The following is a 7307-nucleotide window of genomic DNA, read 5'->3' as shown; positions in this document are numbered from 1 at the left end:
CTTTCCTCCCATCTGCAATGTACAATGCAAAGCACTACACCATTTATTTGGGTTCCTGAGTTAATTGGTGACAAGGAATTCTCTCTTTGTTTTCTTCTTTTGTTTTTTTGTTGCTGTGCCAGAATTTGTCCCATTATCAAATGAGAAATGTCTGGAGATCTCCAATTATATAGAACAACCACTCCCAAAGAATCTGTCACACCTTAGTATCACTCTGAGAAATAGATAAAAGGGTGGGGATATACAGACAGCCCCCACCCCCATTGAGTTCTAAGGGATAATGTGAACAAGCTACATACTGGGACTCAGGTGCATGGATGCAAAATGTGATCTTCACATAAGTCTCTGGGGACATAAGAATACAAGAAGAGCCCTGCTGCATAAGATCTCAGAGTGCATGTAACGCAGCATCCTGTTTCCAACTGTGGGCAGCCAGATGCTTCCTGCAGCAGCATCTACCACATGACCATGTTTGTGAACTTCACGCAGCTCCTGATGGCCTTCGTGTAGTGTCTGTATCAGATTGCTGTCTCTATTTTTTTCTTTTCACATGAAAATGTGTGAAAATATTTTTTTAAAATCTTCTTGTACTGTCACACTAATAGGAAGAGTTGAGACACCACAATAGCTGAGTTTGGTTATTGCTAGAGTGGAAGAAACAACATCATTCATATATACAAATGCATGTGTGTGTGCATTTACACACATATATGTATGCCCAAGCATGACTGTTTTGCTTCAGGTTCTCAAAGTCACAAAGGCTGGAGTTTCCACAGACTGTAAATTATGCTGGAGTTCCAGGTCAAATGCTGGACCGCTGTAACATCCACAGAGAGAGGACAAAAGAGGATTGTCACTGAATGTCTAAGGAGGACTCTTAGGCAACCTCCATATCATAGAATCATAGGGTTGGAAGGGGCCTACAGGACCATTGAGTCCAACCCCCTGCTGAATGCAGGAAGCCTGATTCCCAGGCGGTCTCCCATCCAAGTACTAACCAGGGCTGACACTGCTTAGCTTCCGAGATCAGATGAGATCGAAAGCGACAAGCCATGACAATTTGATATATTTAACATAAAATACAATACAAATAGGACTATAAGCTAAAATGGAATACCGTAAAGACAGTAAGATAAAATACAGTAAAAACAGTAAACAAAAATACAATTGTAAGAAGAGTATAAAACTGCAAGATCACACTGACATTATTCTGTTTGTGTACCACCCACCCCACTGCTCCACAGTCTCCCTTCCTGAGCTAGCCGGGGTGATCTCAGCAGCAGTGATGGAGTCCCCCCGGCTTGTTCTGCTGGGGGACTTCAACATCCATGCTGAGGCTGCCCTGTTGGGAGTGGCTCAGGACTTCATGTCCTCCATGAAGACCATGGGTCTGTCCCAAGTGGTTTCTGGACCCATTCATAAAGCAGGTCACACTCTAGACCTAGTTTTCTATGCTGGGCAGGATGACGGTGATCTGGGTGTGGAGGAACTTTCCATTGTCATGGACAGATCACTACCTGGTGGGGTTTAGACTCACTGGAACTCAGTGCCTCTGCAGGGGTGGGGGACTGATTAAGCTGGTCCTCCCCAGGAGGCTGATGGATCCAGATGGTTTCCTGATGGGGATTTTCCTGCTGCCTTGGCAGGTGATTCTGTCGAAGCCCTGGCTAATCTCTGGAATAGGGAAATGGCCGGGGTGGTGGGCACAATAGCTCCTGAGTGTCCCCACTCATGGACTGGAACCAAACCAGCACCCTGGTTCTCTAGGGAACTGGCGGCGATGAAGCGAATGAGACGGAGACTGGAGCGACGTTGGCGGAAAACTCGGAACGAGTCCGATCGAACATGGACTAGAGCTTATCTGAACGCCTACTCCGTGGCAGTGAGGGCAGCAAAGAAGTCTTTCTTTTCTGCCACCATTGCATCTGCAGGGAGCCAACCGGCCAGCGGAGCTGTTTTGAGTGGCCAGGGGCCTTCTACATCCTGGCCCATGTGATGAAAATTCTGACCACTCGACAGCCCGCTATGAACAATTTGCCCAGTGCTTTGCTGATAAAACTGCTCAGATCTGTTCTGACTTGGATGCTGTAGTTGATGCAGATCCTGTGGATGTCACTTTGGCTCTTGCTTGTTCAGTGTTGATGGATTCTTTTCAATTTGTGCAGCCTGAGGATATGCTCAGGATCCTTGGAGCAGTGAGAGCCACCACATACATGCTGGATTCTTGCCCCTCCTAGCTTCTTAAAGAGGCCAGAGGAGGACTGGCTGAGTGGATGACAGGAGTGGTTAATGCCTCTCTGGAACAAGGCATTATGCTTAAAAGAGGCAGTTGTGAGACCTCTGTTGAAGAAGCCTTCCCTGAGTCCCACCATACCAGATAACTATTGTCCAGTCTCTAATGTGCAATTTTGGGGCAAGGTATTAGAGTGTATGGTGGCCCCCCAGCTCCAGGGGTTCCTGGATGAAACGGATTAACCTGATCCATTTCAATCTGGGTTCAGGCCTGGGTGTGGGATGGAAACAGCTTTGGTCACCTTGGTGGATGACCTACGCCTGGAACTGGACAGGGGGAGTGTGTCCCTGTTAGTTCTGCTGGACCTCTCAGCGATGTTCGATACCATCAACCATGGTATTCTTCTGGGATGCCTCACTGGGATAGGACTTGGAGGTACTGTTTACAGTGGCTCCATTCCTTCCTAGGAGGGCAAACTCAGAAGGTGGTATTGGGAGATGCTTGTTCAACTCCGTGGCCATTAGCTTGTGATGTCCCTCAGGGTTCTGTTCTGTCCCCCATGCTATTTAATGTCTACACGAAACCACTGGGAGAGGTTGTCTGGAGTTTTGGAGTTTGGTGCCACCAATATGCTGATGACGCCCAGCTCTATTACTCCTTTCCACCTGATTCCAAGGAAGCTGTTTCTGTCCTTAACCAGTGTTTGGCATCAGTAATGGACTAGATGAGGGTGAACAAACTGAAACTTAATCCAGACAAGACAGAGGCGCTCCTGGTCAGTCAAAAGGCAGATCACGGAATAGGGATTCAGCCTGTGTTGGATGGGGTTGCACTCCTCCTGAAGACTCAGGTTCGCAGTTTGGGGGTGCTCCTGGATTCAGCCCTAAGCCTAGATGCTTAGGTTTCAGCAGTGGCCAGGAGTGCTTTTGTGCCACCTGCGCCCGTTCCTGGAGATGTCTGATCTGGCCATGGTGACACATGCCTTAGTTACATCCCGTTTGGATTACTGCAATGTGCTCTACGTGGGGCTGCCTTTGAAGAGTGCTCGGAAACTGCAGTTGGTCCAAAGAGTTGCTGCCAGACTGTTGACTGGGGCTGGTTACAGGGAGTGTACAACTCCCTTGTTAAAACAGCTTCACTGGCTTCCAGTCTGTTTCCAGGAACAATTCAAAGTGCTGGCTATGACCTGTAAAGCCCTATATGGCTCTGGTCCAGCTTATCTGAAAGACCATATTCTCCCTTATGAACTTGCCCATGTCCTGAGATCCTCTGGGGAGGCCCTTCTCTCAGTCCCACCACTGTCACAGGCATGTTTGGTGGGAACCCAGGAGAAGGCCTTCTCAGTGGCTGCCCCACGACCATGGAACGCCCTTCATAGGAAGGCTAGGATGGCTCCCTCCTTGATGTGTTTCCGGAGGCAGGCTAAAACATTCTTATTCCAGCAGGCCTTTGGGACACAGCTGGAACCTGGGGGTAAGCTGCTAAAGTGCTGTTTTAAAATGCTGTTTTAATGTTTTTAATATAATTTTAATTGTATTGTTGTTCAATTATATTTTAACTTTTGTATATTTTCATATGTTTTACTTGTATACGTCTTAATGTTTGTAAGCCGCCTTGTGTCCCAGTACTGGGAAAAAGGTGGGGTATAAATAAATATAACAACAAGGCTCAAAAGTTCCCCAATGGGATACTAGGACAGTATATATAAAGGAGAATGAAATTTATACAACCTGCATACTAAGGAGAGATGGTGGTGATGATAATGATGATGGTGATGATGAAGATGATTAGGGTTAGGGGGAGAAATGTGTTCAGTTTGCATTTTAATGGGAACTAACCTCATTTTGCACTTTCAAATCAATAGGTGAACCAAAACAACCCTTTGAATTTTGTACTTCTCCAAATTTTGCAGTGGAATTCTCCAAGCAAAAAATGCACTCAAAATGTGTACGTTACAGAAACGCATTATATTAGGAATATTGCTTGCAAAATTACATACAAAAATGTATGCATTAGGATAAATGTATTCAGAAGTGTGTATACATTTTTATGTGAGCTTTTTTTTCAAAAAAACCCTCAAAGTTCAGGATGAACTAAACTGAAAATTGAGAAAATGAAAGACAGAAACGTTGACAGATTTCTTTTTGTCCAGACATGATGTTTTAAAGATGCACACCCAAATGTTTTGTTTGTTTGAAATACCTAAAAGTAATGCATGGATTGGACAAATACATTCTTAGAAGTTAGGTCTGAGACAAATGTTTTCTGCAGCTTCTTAATATTGGTTCTTGCCTGGGCAAGGCTGGGGTTGTGTGTGTATGAGAGAGAGAGATTTCATGAAAGCCCTATTTTACTCACTCTTATCTTTCCTTTAATGCCTGTAGTTCTGGTGGCATTGGCCATGTCATCTCCATGCCTATTGTACTATTTCGTACAACCAATTTACTTATTTGCTTATTTGTTTGCTACATTTCTATACCACCCAATAGCCGAAGCTCTCTGGTTCACAGACATTAAAACCACAAGTACAGCCTAAAAACAATATAAAATATAAAAGCTTAAAACCACAGTATAAACTTCAACCAGAATAAAACTTAGCCGCAATGCAGAGATGTAAAATACAGTAGCAAATTTAAAAACAACAGAACTAAAAGACTAGAATACTAAAATGCTAAAATGCGGGGGGGGGGGTTGTTACCTAGCGCTGGAGAGAGCACCACGTAGGCGCCAGTCAAACCTCCCTAGGGATCATATTCCACAACCAGGGTGCCACAGCAAAATAGGCCCTCTTTCTGTTTTTCTTTTCTTATGCCCACAAGGTGCCAGACTGAGGGCAGAAGAAAGCATTGCCATCACTCTCTGATTTAGCTTAATATGTCATTAATATACAGTACTGTGCAAAAGTCTTAGGCCACCACCAGCTTTGTTGTTTTAGCAAAGTTTTAATGACCATCCATAATTATTTTTCAGTTCTGTATTAAGATACAAACAGAAAATACAGGAAATATGTTCAGGCAAAAGTCAGTATTTAGTGTGACCTCCCTTGGTTCTAAGCACATCTTGAACTCTTTTGGGGAGACTGTCCTGAAGTTTTCTGAAGTAATCTTCTGGTATATTATACCAGGCTTCTTTCAGCACTTCCCAGAGTTCTTCTTTAGATGTAGGTTGTCTTTTATTTCTTTCTCTCTCCAGGTGATCCCATACTGCCTCTATAATATTCAGGACTGGACTCTGTGGAGGCCAGTCCATGACTGTCAATGTTTTATCAGCTGTTTTCCTCGCTAAATATGATTTCTTGTTGTTCAGTCGTTCAGTCGTGTCCGACTCTTCGTGACCCCATGGACCATAGCACGCCAGGCCTTCCTGTCCTGCGCTCTCTCCCGGAGCGTGCTCAAGTTCATATTCATTGCATCCGTGATGCTATCTAGCCATCTCATCCTCTGCCGTCCCCTTCTCCTTTTGCCTTCAGTCTTTCCCAGCATCAGGGTCTTTTCCAGGGAGTTTTCTCTTCGCATTAGGTGGCCAAAATATTGGAGCTTCAGCTTCATTATCTGTCCTTCCAATGAGCACTCAGGGTTGATTTCCTTTAGGATGGACTGATTTGACCTCCTTGCAGTCCAGGGCACTCGTAAGAGTCTTCTCCAGCACCACAGTTCAAAAGCATCAATTCTTCGGCGCTCAGCCTTCCTTATAGTCCAGCTCTCACAGCCATACATTACTACTGGGAAAACCATGGCTTTGATTAGATGGACCTTTGTTGGCAAGGTGATGTCTCTGCTTCTTACTATGCTGTCTAGGTTGGCCATAGCTTTCCTCCCAAGGAGCAAGCGTCTTTTAATTTCATGGCTACAGTCACCGTCTGCAGTGATCTTGGAGCCCAAGAAAGTAAAATCTGTCACTGCTTCCATTTCTTCCCCTTCTATATGCCAGGAAGTGATGGGGCCAGATGCCATGATCTTCGTTTTTTTAAAGTTGAGTTTCAAACCAGCTTTTGCACTCTCCTCTTTCACCCTCAACAAGAGGCTCTTGAGATCCTCTTCGCTTTCTGCCATTAGGGTGGTATCGTCTGCATATCGGAGGTTGTTGATAATTCTCCCAGCAATCTTAATTCCGACCTCTGATTCATCCAACCCGGCATTTCTCATGATGTACTCTGCATAGAAGTTAAATAAGCAGGGTGACAATATGCAGCCTTGTTGTACTCCTTTCCCAATTTTGAACCACTCGGTTGTTCCATGTCTGGTTCTTACTGTTGCTTCTTGGCCCTCGTACAGGTTTCTCAGGAGACAGGTAAGGTGGTCTGGTACTCCCATCTCTTTCAGAATTTGCCACAGTTTGTTGTGATCCACACAATCAAAGGCTTTAGCGTAGTCAATGAAGCAGAAATAGACGTTTTTCTGGAATTCTCTTGCTTTCTCCAGGATCCAGCGAATGTTGGCGATTTGATCTCTAGTTCCTCTGAGTCTTCGAAACCCAGCTTGTACTTCCGGTAGTTCTCGGTTCGCATACTGCTGAAGCCTAGCTTGTAGGATTTTGAGCATCACCTTGCTGGCATGTGAAATGAGCGCAATTGTGCGGTAGTTTGAACACTCTTTGGCGTTGCCCTTCTTTGGAATTGGAATGTAAACTGACCTTTTCCAGTCTTGTGGCCACTGTTGAGTGTTCCAGATTTGTTGGCATATTGAATGCAGCACTTTAACAGCATCATCATTTAGGATTTTAAATAGCTCGGCTGGAATACTGTCATCTCCGCTAGCTTTGTTGTTACTAATGCTTCCTAAGGCCCACTTGACTTCACTCTCGAGGATGTCCGGCTCAAGTTCAGTGACCGCACTATCATGGCTATCAGGGACATTCAGATCTTTCCTGTATAGTTCTTCTGTGTATTCTTGCCACCTCTTCCTAATCTCATCTGCTTCTGTTAGGTCCCTGCCTTCTTTGTCCTTGATCATGCCCGTCTTTGCACAAAACGTTCCCTTGAGATCTCCAATTTTCTTGAAGAGATCTCTAGTCTTTCCCATTCTGTTGTTTTCCTCGATTTCTTTGCATTGTTCATTTAAGAAGGCCTTCTTGT

The sequence above is a fragment of the Heloderma suspectum genome, chromosome 13 (assembly GCF_057233095.1).
Source record: "Heloderma suspectum isolate Gila_16-S chromosome 13, 16-S_ref, whole genome shotgun sequence".
Lineage (NCBI taxonomy): Eukaryota > Metazoa > Chordata > Lepidosauria > Squamata > Helodermatidae > Heloderma > Heloderma suspectum.
The sequence above is the reverse complement of the archived record's forward strand: the minus strand, read 5'-3'. Positions refer to the sequence as shown.